The 15,582-nt window shown below is 42.5% G+C and overlaps 1 pseudogene; it reads left to right on the plus strand.

Moving 5' to 3' along the window:
- The first annotated feature begins 200 nt into the window (after positions 1–200).
- LOC119921348 overlaps positions 201–15,582 on the plus strand; it is a 37,706-nt pseudogene continuing 22,324 nt past the window's right edge.

Raw genomic sequence — 15,582 nt, forward strand, 5'->3', positions numbered from 1 at the left:
TGTTATGCTAAATGTTATCCCGAATGGCCTGAGAGAATCACACACCTCCTTACTCTTGCTTCGTTAATAAAATACCACCTCTTGGGTTAAAGTCTGGGAAATCTGGAGGATCTCATGGGGAAAGGTAATAAAAATAATAATAATAACAATAATAATAATAATAATGGCATTTTTAAGTGCTTACTATGTGCAAAGCTGCAATGCAGTTCATTCCGGTGGGGCTCACAGGTAGCATACAGATGCGGGCCATCCTTTTTGTGCTTTTTCTATTGATCTATGCCTTCAGTGTCATGGTGAATCTAGGACCGATTGGATTAATTGGGCTCAGACCTCGACTTCACACTCCTATGTACTTTTTCCTAAGCCATTTAGCCCTTGTTGACTTCTGTTACGCCTCCTCCATCACTCCCAACATGCTGGTGGATTTGCTTGTAGAGTTGAAAAGCATTTCCTTCGTGGCCTGTGCTATTCAGCTATGTTGCTTCATCACTTTTATAGGTGTAGAACTTTTTCTCCTGGCATGGATGGCATATGACCGTTATGTGGCAATATGCCAAACTCTTCTTTATAGCACTGTGATGTCTTGGAAACTGTGTACCCAACTGGAGGCTGGTACTTACCTATACTGATTTTGGGTTGGATTTTTTCACACATTTCTGACATTTCATTTCTCCTACTGTGACTCCAATGTCATTAATCATTTCTATTGTGATGAGGGTTCCTTGTTGGCATTGTCTTACTCTGTCACCCACATCAAAGAGAGGCTGACTTTTTCATTTGCTGGTTTTAATATGCTCAGCTCACTTCTGATTGTCTTCATCTCTTACATTTTTGTTCTCTTGGCCATCTTAAGGATCCACGCTTCTGAAGGGAGACATAAAACCTTTTCCACCTGCATCTCCCACTTAACATCTGTTACCATATTCTATGGGCCCATCATCTTCATGTATTTACAGCCCAAATCAAATTATTCACTGGAGACTGATAAAATTGCTTCTATGTTCTACACCACTGTGATCCATGCTTATCCCTTGACCTATACATTGAGAAATCAGGAGGTGAAAGGTGACTTAAAGAAGAAAATAGGAATAATAAGTTGTATGACACCACAAGTGCAATTCATTAAATAAGAAGTGTGGCCTAATGGAAAGAGCCTGTGCCTGAAAGTCAGCACACCCAGGTTCTAATGACAGCTCCACCCACTGTCTCTCTTTGGCCTTGGGCAAGTCACTTAACTTCTCGATGCCTCAGTCACCTCATCCATAAATGGGGATTAAATCCTCCTCCTTCCTGTGTCAGACTTGGAGCCCCATGTGGGACAGGAGCTGTGTCCAAACCAATAACCTTGTATCCAGCTTAGTGCTTAGTGCAGTGCCTGCAACATAGTGAGAACTTAGCAAAGTCTCATAAACAATAAAGACTAAGGTGACCATTTGTCCCATGGTAGATGGGATGGTCACACAGTTTTGAGTCCTAGTCTCCTGAGCCCAAAGTGATAGTATGGACTACTTGATACCTCTCTCTGAGCTCAAACTCAGGAGAGGGGGCACGAAAACAACATCAGTGTAGACAGCAACAGTAGCAGGTAAGTAAAGAAGAGACAGCCAATATTATTCACCCACTTCGTCTCCTCCTTCCTACCTTTCCTCTTTCCTTTCATTGTCATGGCATTGCCTTACTCTTCCTTTCCTGTTCCTGCCATAGCTGCCCCAACCAATCAATCAATTGGACTTATTCAATCAATCAATCGTATTTATTGAACGCTTACTGTGTGCAGAGCACTGTACTAAGCGCTTGGGAAGTATAAGTTGGCAACATATAGAGACAGTCCCTACCCAACAGTGGGCTCACAGTCTAGAAGAGTGGGTTTACAGTCTAGAAGAGTGGGCTCACAGTCTAGACTTATTGGGTACTTACTGTGTGCAGAGCGTTGTGCTAGGCACTTGGGAGAGTGCAATATAACGATATAATAGACACTTTATTTGTGCCCCAAGCACATCTATCATGACCACATCTGCCAGCTGTTTTCTAGAAGTTTCTGAACGGCCTTTTCTGTGTGCAAAGCAGCCATGCCTGGGACCTAGAGGGAGCAAGCAGCCCCAGCAACTATCGCCATGACCGATGGGGCAACGGAAATGGAAGACAGCTGATGACAGTAATGGAAGAAGGTTGATGTCAACTATTGAAGAGTGTCTAGATGAGAGTTGGTGACTGTCTATCGCTATGTGTGCTTTTATAGGCAACTTTGTGTATGTATGTGACTGTGCCAGTAATCACTTCACTGTCCTTCTCTGTCCCTCTCTGCTGATTTTTCAATTTCGTTTTCTTCTAGTTCTTTCTCAATTACTGTTTCCAAGTGTTTTTATCTATTCCTGTCTCATTTTAGTTCTTCCTCCCTAACTTTAATATATTCCAGTGACTGTCTCCTCATCTAGACTGTAAGATCCTTGAGAGCAAGAATCATGTCTACTAATTCTATTCTATTCTTCCTTGTGCTGAGAACAGTACTTTGCATGTAATAGGCACTCAATAAATACTTGGATTGATTAATAATAATGATGGTGTTTGTTAAGCGCTTACTATGTGCAAAGCACTGTTCTAAGCACTGGGGGATACAGGGTGATCAGGTTGTCCCACGTGGGGCTCATAATCTTAATCCCCATTTTGCATATTAGGTAATTTAGGCACAGAGAATTTAAGTGACTTGCCCAAAGTCACACAGCCGATAAGTGGCATAGCTGAGATTAGAACACATGACCTCTGACTCCCAAGCCCGGGCCTTTTCCACTGAGCCACACTGCTTCTCAGATTAATAGATTTACTCTGTTCCTTTATCCACCTCTATTTCTTTGGCTTCCTCAATCTCTCTATTTATTGGTTGATTGATTGATTCTCTCCTGATTCTTTCTGTCTTTATAATAATAATGACAATAATAATAATAATGGAATATGTTAAGTGTTTACTATGTGCTAGAAACTATACTAAGCACTGGGGTGGATACAAGCAAATTGTGTTGGACACGTCCCTGTCCCATATGGGGTATTTATGTCTTGTAGTTTCTTGACCTCTCCCTGAGAAGCCCTATTCCCTACCCAGCTTTGAACTCCACAAATATTCACATTAAGACCTGTAAAAAATCAGTATTGCTTCCAATTTCTGTTTCAAATTTACGAGTGCTATAGGTTTTGTAGCAAACTGATTGTAAACTCCCATCAGATTTTGAAAGCTATAAGGCAGTGACCCCTCATTTCGTTTAGATGCCATGCACCATATCATTCACACATTCATTCTTTCAATCATATTTATTGAGCGCTTACTATGTGCTTACTAGTACAGTGCTCTGCATTGAGCGCTTACTATGTGCAGAGCACTGTACTAAGCACTTGGGAAGTACAAGGCGACAACATATAGAGATGGTCCCTGCCATTTCAATTCCTAGTAGGGAAGCAACTAAATTCAACCATATTTACTGAGCACTTACTGTGTGAAGAGCACTGTCTTCTGGAAGGAGTACTATGTGTGAAAGAGGCTTTGATAAAAGTGTTTTCTAGGAAACAAAATAGGTGTGTTGCAGCAATTATTGATTAAATGTTCTCTTGATAGTTAATGCACCTTCCTAAGTCCCCAAAACAGAATCATTAGGCCACAAAATCGTCTTTATCCCATCAAATCTTTGTCCTACCCAAGCTGCTCTATCCTCTAGGGTAACCTCTGCTCCCTCTCCTCTGTAATCCTTTCTTTCTATTGTTCACTATATTACCAGGTTAAGCATAGGCAAGTTTCTGCTGCAAGTTCTTTGACGAGTTTGCAACTAAAAATTATCCCTAAAACAAAGGAAATCAATTGATAAGGAGAGGTAAGTGTGCTTTCTTTTAGGTTCTCTGTCTTATTTTCTGTATATCAGGTATCCTAGTGACATTTTATTTCCTTATTGTAAGACACTGATCATATTTTAATGTTTTTTCCTATCAACATTCAAATCATTTCCTAAGGCTTATTTGCAGATGCAGCAGACTGTAACACCGTCTTTGACAACTCACCAGTGTTCCCCTGTAAAAACAGTCACTTGGGGAATATTTTAAAGTCAAAGTTGGCAAATCAATAAGTGTGTTAATTGAACAACACATAACTATGAAAATCCGTTCCCACGGGAATTATTAAAAGTGGCTCAGGATTGTAATCCCTTTTGTGTACATAGAAAATTATTTTTAAAGACAGTTGAAGTCAGTTATTCCATATGGTTTCTAATGAAAAATCAGTATATTGCCTAACACCTTTATCAGCTATGGACTTGAAGATGGTGACTGGACTCATATTGATGGTCAGGCAATTAATTTACCAATAAGCTATTCCAATTTCAGCCATTTGTTATATGACCTGTAAGGAAAACATGGTCCCAAATGAAAGACAAAGTGATGATTAAGCCATCAAACTATCATTGAAGGTTGAATAGAAGTAGCATTACCTAATTGAAAGAGCATGGTCTTAGCAGTCAGAGGACTTGTGTTCTGATCCCAGCTCCACCACTTGTCTGCTGCATGACCTTGGGAAAGTCACCTCACCTCTCTGTGTCTCAGTTATCTCCACTGTAAAATGGGGATTTAATATCTGTTCTCCTTCCATAGGAACTGTGTCTGACCTGATTACCCTATATCTAACCCAGGGCTTAGAACACTGCTGGACACATAGTAAGCACTTTTTAAAATGCCATAAAAAGAATCTATAAATTGAGAAAAGTCAAATGAAGTTTTACTTGAATGGAGGGGGAGATAAAGTAATCAGTCAATAGCATTTATTGCCTTAGGCTCATGCCTGGAGAGTTTCCAGTACTGTACCAGTCTCGACTATGGGAGGGAGAGTCAAGCAGTAGCATATCCCTTCCATTTCTAGCTTGGGTAGTAGCTCGTGAGTGCAAGACAATCCCCTATGAGTCAAAACTCACCTTTGCTGGGCAACAGCAGCATGGGAGAGAATCAAGTGTGGAGAATCAGATTTACTGCATGGAAGGAAGTAATAGTAAACCACTTCCATATTTTTACCAAGAAAACTCTATGGATAATCTACCAGAACAATTGCAGGTGGAGGTGGGGTGTTCTGTGAGAAATATTCATTCATTAATTCATTCATTCAATTGTATTTATTGAGCTCTTACTGTGTGCAGAGCACTGTACTAAGCACTTGGAGGAAGTACAAGTTGGCAACATATACAGACGGTCCCTACCCAACAGTGGACTCACCGTCTAGAAGGGGGAGACAGAGAACAAAACAAAACATATTAACAAAATAAAATAAATAGAATAAATATGTACAAATAAAATAAATAGAGTAATAAATGCATTCAAACATATATATATATATATATATATATATATACGTATATATATATATATATATACAGGTGCTGTGGGGAGGGGAAGAAGGTAAGGCGGGGGGGATGGAAAAGGGGAGGTGGGGGAGAGGAAGGAGAGGAAGACCTCCTGGAGGAGGTGAGCTCTCAGAAGGGCTTTGAAGGGAGGAAGAGAGCTAGCTTGGCAGATGTGCAGAGGGAGGGCATTCCAGGACAGGGGGATGACATGGGCCGGGGGTCGATGGCGGGACAGGTGAGAACGAGACACAGTGAGAGATTAGCAGCAGAGTGGAGATTGTGGGCTGGGGTGTAGAAGGAGAGAAGGGAGGTGAGGTAGGAGGAGGCGATGGAGAGCCTTGAGGCCGAGGGTGAGGATTCATTCAATCATATTTATTGAGTGCTTACTGTGTGCAGAGCACTGTACTAAGCGCTTGGGAAGTACATGTTGGCAACATATAGAGATGGTCCCTACCCAACAGCGGTCTCACAGTCTAGAAGGGGGGAGACAGACAACAAAACAAAACCTATTAACAAAATAAAATAAATAGAATAAATATGTACAAGTAAAATACATAAATAGAGTAATAAATACGAACAAACATATATATATACAGGTGCTGTGGGGAGGGGAAGGAGGTAAGGCGGGGGGGATGGAAAGGGGGAGGTGGGGGAGAGAAAGGAGGGGAAGGCCTCCTGGAGGAGGTGAGCTCTCAGAAGGGCTTTGAAGGGAGGAAGAGAGGTAGCTTGGCGGATGTACAGAGGGACGGCATTCCAGGCCAGGAGAATGACGTGGGGTGGAGGTCGATGGCGGTACAGGTGAGAACGAGGCACAGTGAGGAGGCTAGTGGCAGGAGTGCAGAGGGTGTGGGCTGGGCTGTAGAAGGAAAGAAGGGAGGTGAGGTAGGCGGGGGCGAGGTGATGGAGAGCCTTGAAGCCGAGGGTGAGGAGTTTTTGCCTGATGCGTAGGTTGATTGGTAACCACTGGAGATATTTGAGGAGGGGAGTAACATGCCCAGAGCGTTTCTGCAAAAAGACGATCCGGGCAGCGGCGTGAAGTATGGATTGAAGTGGGGAGAGACGGGAGGATGGGAGATCGGAGAGGAGGCTGATGCAGTAATCCAGTCGGGATAGGATGAGAGATTGAACGAGCAGGGTAGCGGTTTGGATGGAGAGGAAAGGGCGGATCTTGGCGACGTTGCAGAGGTGAGACCGGCAGGTTTTGGTGACGGATTGGATGTGAGGGGTGAACGAGAGAACGGGGTCAAGGATGACACCAAGTTTCCGGGCTTGTGAGACGGGAAGGATGGTAGTGTCATCAACAGTGATAGGAAAGTTAGGGAGAGGGCAGGGTTTGGGAGGGAAGATAAGGAGTTCAGTCTTGGACATGTTGAGTTTTAGATGGCGGGCAGACATCCAGATGGAGATGTCCTGAAGGCAGGAGGAGATACGAGCCTGGAGGGAGGGAGAGAGAGCTTGGGCAGAGATGTAGATTTGGGTGTCATCAGCATAGAGATGACAGTTGAAGCCGTGGGAGCAAATGAGTTCACCAAGGGAGTGAGTGTAGATAGAGAACAGAAAGGGACCAAGAACTGACCCTTGAGGAACCCCTACATTAAGGGATTCCTCAAGAATCTTACATCTAGCAGGGGATACAAACAGTAAAGTAATTTATAGATAGGAATAAAGAGAGAAGAGAGATTTGTCATGTGTTACTACTCAAGAAATAAGGAATGTAAAATATATGAAGGGAGAGGGAGTTCCAGGCAGATAGGAGAGGGTGCGAGCAATACTACTACTACAACTACCACCACTACTACTACTACTACTTCTACTATTACTACTACTACTAATAATAATAATAATGGTATTTTTAAGTGCTTACTATGTTCTGTTCTAAGCACGGGAGTAGATACAAGGTAACCAGGCTGTCCCACATGGGGTTTGCAATCTTAATCACCATTTTACAGATGAGGAAACTGAGACACTGATAAGTTAAATGACTTGCCCCAGATCACGCAGCAAACCAGTGGCAGAGCCGGGATAAGAACCCATGACCTCTGACTCCCAAGCCCAGGCTCTTTCCACTACACCACACTACTCTCAAGAGGTCAAGAATGAGGCACAGTGAACAGATTGGGTTGCGGGGAATGAAGAGTGTGAAGGGGGGTTATAGTAGGAGAAGTGAGTTAATAAATTAGAAGGAGGGAGTTGACTGAATTAATTGAGTACTTAACCTCAAGTCAGAAGGCTCTGCCACTTGTCTACTGTATGGGCAAGTCACTTAACTTCTCTAGCCTTAGTTACCTCATCTGTAAAATGAGGATGAAAACTGTGAGCCCCATATGGGACAGGTACTGTGTCTTACCTGAGTGGCTTGTAGTTTATATCCATCTAGGTGCTTAATACAGTGCCTGTTACATAGTAAATTCTCGTCAAATATCAAGAAAAAAATGAAGTATTTTATCCCCTTTTTATAGATGAAACTGAGGTGAAGAGGAATTAAGTGAATTGATCAACATGACATAGCAGGGTGTAAGTGGGAAAGAGAAGCAGAAGAGAGGGAGGGAAATGGTTGGGGACATTTGTAGATATCAGGAGATGCTGTATTGGAAAAAGACTCCATAACAGTTTTCTAACTTTGATCAGGGACCAATCACTAAATTCCATAAAACAAGCCTGTTAATAATAGTAATTGATAATTATGTTATTTTTTAAGCACTTACTCTGTTCCAGGCACTGTAACAAGTGCTGGGGTGGATACGAGAATATGGGATTGGACACAGTCCCTGTCTCATATGGGGTTCAGAGTCTCAAATCACCATTTTACAGATGAAGTAAATGAGGCACAAAAAAGCTAAGTGACTTGCCCAAAGTCACATAGCATACGAGTGGCAGAGCTGGAATTAGAACCCATGACTTTTTTACCCCCAGGCCCTTGCTCTATCCATTAGGTCACGCTGCTTTTGTTGTGGCAGGTGCATCTGTCAAATCCAAAGACAAATTAAATTGAATCCAGCCTCACATTTTCAGAAGCAATACGCAGTTCATCTTGACTGAGACACTGACATCCATAATGAAAATTAATAAAGTGTCTGCAGTTCTCATTTCAGTAACACAAAAAGGCACATTTTTTAAAATTTGGAAACCCATTTTCAATACTCTCAGCCAAAGGAAACTATAAATGGGTGTCACTTTGGTCAAGGGAGCATCTGGTTGTGATCCCTGTGACCAGCTGCTCAATTATTCCTATCACTGGTCACTTGTTTCACCCACTCACCCCCCAAAATAAAAAAAAAGCAGAAAGCATGCACAGACACATACACACACGCATGCAAACACACACACACGCATGCAAATGCACACACATACACACACACACACATGCGCGCACGTATGCATGAGCTGTGTCAATCAGATACTGGGTGGCTATCTCACTTGAGGAAAAAAAATTCCTCCCTGAAGGCAACTTTTAGTAGTCATAAAGTTCCGAGTTTACTGCAAGCACTGAGCAAGGGGCAACTGGTATGTTCTGACTGAAGGAAGGTCTTTGAGATCTTTCCAGGCACAATGTCAACAGTACTGCCCTCGTTTTTTGAGTATGGTGACAGCTGTTACCTCATGGGTTGCAAAGACAAATAATAGGAGAATTTCACTGGGCTTTATCATGTCTTTAATAATAATAATGTTGGTATTTGTTAAGCACTTACTATGTGCAAAGCACTGTTCTAAGCGCTGGGGGGAACACAAGGAGATGAGGTTGTCCCATGTGGGGCTCACAGTCTTAATCCCCATTTTACAGATGAGGGAGCTGAGACACCGAGAAGTGAAGTGACTTGCCCAAGGTCACACAGAAGATATGTGGGGGAGGCGGGAGTCGAACCCATGACCTCTAGCTCCCAAGCCCACACTCTTTCCACTGAGCCACGCTGCTTCTGAGCGGGGAAAAGATAGAAGGGGGGAAAAGAAAGAAGGGGGGGAAGAAAGGAGGGGGGGAAAGAAAGAAGGGGGGAAAAGAAAGAAGGGGGGAAGGGGGGGAGGCTCCCGATATGGCCGGGTCCAGTGCCGTACTCACTGCTTTCCAATCAGTAACATTGTTATGAAGGAGAACACTAAGGTTTTAATTAAGATAAATAGCATGAACTCTGGAAACTCCACTAGTTTTTGTCAGGTGGTGTGGAAGCCTGCCATATACACAGTATTTGTTAAGTCCTTTCTATATGCCAGGCACTGTACTAAGCAGTGGGTACAAGAAAATCAGGTTGGACACAGTCCCTGTCCCACCTAGGGCTCACAGTCTTAATCTTCAGAGCAGTGCAATCTAGAGGATAGAGCAGAGGCCTGGGACTCAGAAGGACCTGGGTTTCATCCCAGGACTGTCACTTGTCTGCTGGTGACTTTGAGCAAGTCATTTCACTTCTCTCTTCCTCAGTTACCTCATCTGTAAACTGGGGATTAAGACTATGTGTCCTATGTGGGACATAGACAGTGTCTAACCTGATCAGCTTGTATCTACCCCAGCACTTAATACTGTATCTGGCATTTAGTAAGAACTTCACAAATACTTAAAAAAAAAGTAATAGATGAGGTGACAGTCACAGAGAACTTGTTAAGCAAGTTGGACACAGTCCCTGTTCCACATGGGGCCCACAGTCTTAATCCCCATTTTACAGATGATATAACTGAGGCCTAGATAAATTAACTGACTTGCCCAAGGTCTCAAAGTACTCTTGTGCAGAGCCAGGATTAGAGCATAGAGCAAATAACCTTGTGTATCTTGCAGACGTGAAAATAAATGAAATAAAATCTTTAGGTAAAATATACCCTAAAGAGAAAAAAGTGGTTACATGAAAAATAGGCTTTATTTTATGGCACATCCAAGCATCCTACATTTTTTAAAATGCTAACAAACACATCCAGTTCTCTGTAACATGAGAGATGCATTCTTGCAGAATCCTGCATTTAGGAAATCTTGCGTTGTAGCATTCTCCCTGAGTCTGACATCACCTGCATGTGCACGACTGCTTCTCTGAACACTATACAGTGTTTTCTATTCAAAAGAATGTTCTCCAATCCTGCCACCATGGTCTATCCAAGGTAAATAGTGAAAACAAACTTTACAGTGGAACTGAATGATTCAGTTTCCCAGGCACCACATCCAAACAGGAGCGATAGAAGAGACACATTTTTGTTTTCCATCGGCATCGCAGTGTTTTAAATAGGCTTTGGTGTTTCTATCTCCTCTGTTTTGTTATCTCCTGAGGATATTTTGGTGTGCTTCATGCAGAGATAAACTCTAAAGTCGCTCATTTAGAGGGATGAAATCTACTCCAGCAATTAGCTTGTGAGAAAATCAACTGAACAATAACATTAAGCCTAGAGTGCAGATACTGTCATTTTAATGCATTCAAATGTCTCTTCAATATTCACTGCAGCACATTGTCAAGTCATGCTTTTTTGCACTCTAAAGAATGGATACCATGAGTAGAGATTTAGCTACATGGTTCTTGTTGCAGTTAGAAAGAGTTACAGCTTTTATCTCAAGCAATGCTTTGAAATTAAGGCAGTAAAAAGCATGTGTAGCACATCATTTGGCTAAAAGCATTTTCAACAAGAAGCACAGTACTGTTCTCCTATTTCACAGTAGGTAGCAGTCTTGCATTCCCTTCCTCACTCATTACATGACAACAATCCACTTTGCCTCTCTGTGAATCTCTTCCCACCTCACTTTCTCCAGTGGAGACAAGGAAGTTCAGGATAAAGAGAGGTAAATGCGAACACAAGGATAAGCCCTCGAAGTGACCCATGCATCAACACAGCAGAGGACAATCCGTATATGCATACAATCAACCGTATTTACTGAGCACTTACTGTATGCAGAGCACTGTATGAAGCACTTGGGAGAGTACACTATAAGACAATAATAATAATAATAATGGCATTTGTTAAGCACTTACTACATGCGAAGCACTGTTCTAAGCACAGGGGAGGATACAGGGCGATCGGATTGTCGCACGTAGGGCTCACGGTCTTAATCCCCATTTTACAGATGAGGGAATTGAGGCACAGAGAAGTGAAGTTACTTGCCCAAAGTCAAACAGCCGACAACTGGCAGAGCTGGGATTTGAAAAGCCCATGATCTTTTCACTGAGCCACACTGCTTCTCTAATAACAAACATTCCTTGCCCACAGGAAGCTAACAATCTAGAAAAGGAAACAGACATTAATATAAATAAATAAATTTCAGATACGTTCACAAGTGCTGTGGGCGTGTGGGGGGCATTGTGAATAAAGGAAGCAAGTCAGATCGACAAAGAAAGGAGTGAGAGAAAAGATAATGAATGAAGACCTCTTGGAGTAGATGAAACTTCGATAACGTTTTGAAGATGGGGAGAGAAATTGTTTGTTAGATATGAAGAAGGATGGCATTCCAGATCAGAGGTAGGATGTGGGGAAGAGGTCAATGGTGAGGTAAACGAGATAGAGGTTCAGTGAGTAGGGTGTCATTAGAAGCGTGAAGTATGTGGGCTGGATTGTAGTAGGAGCATAGTAGGATGCGCTAAGAGGGGGCAAGGTGATTGAGTGCTTTAAAGCAGATGGCAAGGAGTTTCTGTTTGATGCAAAGGTGGATAGGAATCCACTGGAGTTTCTTGAGGAGGGGGGAATTATGGACTGAAGGGTTTTGTAAAAATGATCTGGGCAGCAGAGTGAAGTATAATATCTACCTCCCGCTCTAGACTGTATGCTCCTTGTGGGCAGAGAATGTACCTGTTTACTGTTATATTGTATCCCCCCAAGCACTTAGTAAAATGCGAGACACACAGTAAATGATCAATAAATATGATTGAATGAATGAGAGACAGGAGGCAGGGAAATCAGCTAGGTGGTTGACACCGTAATCAAGGCAGGATGGGATAAGTGCTTTGATTAATGGGGTACCATTTTGGATGGAGAGGAAAGGGCAGATTTTAGCAATGTTGTGAAGCTTGAACCAACATAATTTAGGGATAGATTGAATATGTGGGTTGAATGAGAGAGGAGTCAAGGATAAAATTATGGTCTTATGGTACAGAAAGTATGGTGGTGCTCTCTACAGTGATGGGAAAGTCAAGGGGAGGACAGGGTTCTGGTAGGAAGATAGGGAGTTCCGTTTTGGAAATGCTCAGTTTGAGGTTACAGGAGGACATTCAAGTAGAGATGTCTTGAAGGCAGAAGGAAATGTGACACTGCAGAGAGGGAGAGAGATCAGGGCTGGAGATAAAGATTTAGGAATCATTCCCAAATGGGTGATAACTGAAGCCAAGGGATAAATGGGTTCTCCAAGGGAGTGGGTGTAGATGGAGAATAGAAGAGGACCTAGAACTAAGCCTTGAGGGTCTCCCACAGTTAAGCAGAGAAGGAGCCTGTGAAAGAGACTGAGAATGAGCAGCCAGAGAGACAGGAGAAGAAACTGGAGAGGATGGTGTCAATGAAGCTGAAGTTGGATAATGTTTCCAGGAGAAGGGGGTGGTTGGCAGTGATGAAGGCAGCTGAGAGGTCAAGGAGGATTAGTATTGAATAAAGGGCGTAGGAATTGGTAAGAAGAAGACCATTGTTGACCTTCGAGAGGTTGGTTTTTGTGTTGTGGAAAGAGAGAAGCCAGATTGGAAGGGGTCAAGGAGAGAATTGGAGGAGAGGAACTTGAGACAATGTGTGTAGACAACTTTCTCAAGGTGTTTGGAGAGGAATGGTAGGAGAGAGATGGGGCAATAACTGGAGGGAGACACGGGGTCAAGGGTGTTTTATTTTTTAGAATAATGGAGACATGAAAGCAGTGGGGAAAAAGCCATTGGAGAGCAAACAGTTGAAGATGATGGTCAGGGAGGGAAGAAGCGAGTGGGCAAACGTGGAACAGTGTGTGGGCCACACGCAGACCTGCTTAGCCTATGACACACACAGACAGTGTTTCATCAACAGAAATATCCTCTTCCTATGGAAAAAACACACACACGCGTGCTAATAGAGTACTTTGTGTTCCCAATCAGTGGTATTTATTAAGCACTTATTGTGTGAATCCTAGAGTGTAATATACCACAATTTACATTTTCTCATAAATCCTTTGTGAGGAAGGAAACCGTATTATTACATCACTCTTTTCCATTCACAGATTGAGGCCCTCAGTGCCTCCCAAAGCTATCCAACCTGTATGTAACAGAGCAGATTGGCATGGTGGGTTGAAGTGGGTCAAAGTGGTGAGCAGAAACAATAAATAAACAATAGTAAATAACAATAACATAAAATAATAAAAAATCACAAATAATGAAAATGAGAAAACTCAATAAAAGTGATTCATGCTGCCAAGGATTCAACAAACGCTATCACTGCCAATTGAGTGCACACACCCACATGTGCATTGCATCACAAGCCGAGCAGGACAGGAGATGTTGTTGACTGGTTTAAAACTACCTGGAATGGGAATTGCTTCTGGAGAACAATTGCTGAGGAAACCCTTTCTATTCACAGCTGATACCCTTGGACAGTCCCTGGAATGTCCACATCAGACTACTTCAAGAAAGCTTGCTGTGGACTGGGATTGTGTCTACCAAATCTGTTGAAGTGTACTCTCCCAAGTGCTTAGTGGAGCGCTCTGCACACAGTAAGCACTCAATATGATTGATGATGATGAAGTAAGTATTCAAAGAAACAATGAAAAATAATTTTACTGTTAATGAGCCAAGATAATGTCTCCAATAGGAGTAGTACTTGTCAATTTTTGTGAATAGATGAACAGAGTGTGGGATTCCCAGAGATAGGGCTTCTGGAAAGATGACCGGGAAAATAGTGGCAAAGAGTGTTGTGGACAGTGAGAAAGTCAGAGACATTTTAAGGCAGAGACATCTCAGACAGATGGCAGCACAAACATCCATGGAACCAGAGGCACATAAACACCAAGAGAAGAGAGTGGAGAGAGGAGAGAGACCAGGAGCAAAGGGATGAAAGGGATGGCAAAAAGAACAAATAATTCATTCAATTATATTTATTGAGCACTTACTGTGTGCAGAACACTGTACTAAGCACTTGTGAAGTACAAGTCAGCAACGTATAGAGACAGTCTCCACCCGTAAACGGGCTCACAGTCTAGAAGGGGGAGACAGTCAACAAAACACGTAGACAGGTGTCAAAACCATCAGAATAAAAAGAATTATAGCTATATGTACATTATTATTAAAATAGAGTAGTATGTACAAATATATGCAAGTGCTGATCAAGATACAAGATCAAGCCAAAGGTGGAATCATAGGGGGACCCTTTAGTACTGAAACACCAAAGGTATGGAGCAGAAAGAGGTAATGAAAACAGAGAATGAAATCTATGTGGGCATGTCTTTCATTTCTGAGCATGCACAGAGCATATTCAGTGTGGAAAGGATAATTACCCAAACAGGGTAAACTTCCAAATTTACTCTGGCGTTACCTAGGAAGAACTTTCATCTTCAACTCTGAAAGCTCAGATTTAGTAACCCAGAAATGGCTGAACTGACATTTTATTATTATTGTCATTGTCATTATCATTAACATTATGATAATATAGTTTTGAGTGCCAAGTACTGTGTTAAGCCCTGGGGGAGATGCAATGTAATTGTAAGACACATATTTCCTGTAGTCTGGGCAGGACTTTGGACAAAATTCACTTTGAAAAATATTTGCCCAACCCCAAGACAGGCTGCACTTGCCTCCTCTTCTCCCTTAAGGCTTTAGCATCACAGTTCTGTGATAATGATGATGATGATGATGATGGTGGTGACATTTATTAAGAGCTTACTATATTCAAAGCACTGTTCTAAGCTCTGGGGAGGTCGCAAGGTGATGAGGTTGTCCCACGGGGGGCTCACAGTCTTAATCCCCATTCCACAGATGAGGTCACTGAGGCACAGAGAAGTTAATTGACTTTCCCAAAGTCATACAGCTGACAAGCGAAGCAACGTGGCTCTGTGGACAGAGAATGGGCTTTGGAGTCAGTGGTCATTGGTTCAAATCCCGGCTCTGCCAATTGTCAGCTGTGTGACCCTGGGCAAGTCACTCAATTTCTCTGGGCCTCAGTTACCCCATCTGCAAAATGGGGATTGACTGTGAGCCTCCCGTGGGACAATCTGATCACCCTGCAACCTCCCCAGAGCTTAGAACAGTGCGTTGTACATAATAAGCGCTTAATAAATGCCATCACCATTATTATTAGCATTATTATTGTTATAAGTGGC

Source organism: Tachyglossus aculeatus (assembly GCF_015852505.1).
Source record: "Tachyglossus aculeatus isolate mTacAcu1 chromosome 12 unlocalized genomic scaffold, mTacAcu1.pri SUPER_6_unloc_2, whole genome shotgun sequence".
Taxonomy (NCBI): domain Eukaryota; kingdom Metazoa; phylum Chordata; class Mammalia; order Monotremata; family Tachyglossidae; genus Tachyglossus; species Tachyglossus aculeatus.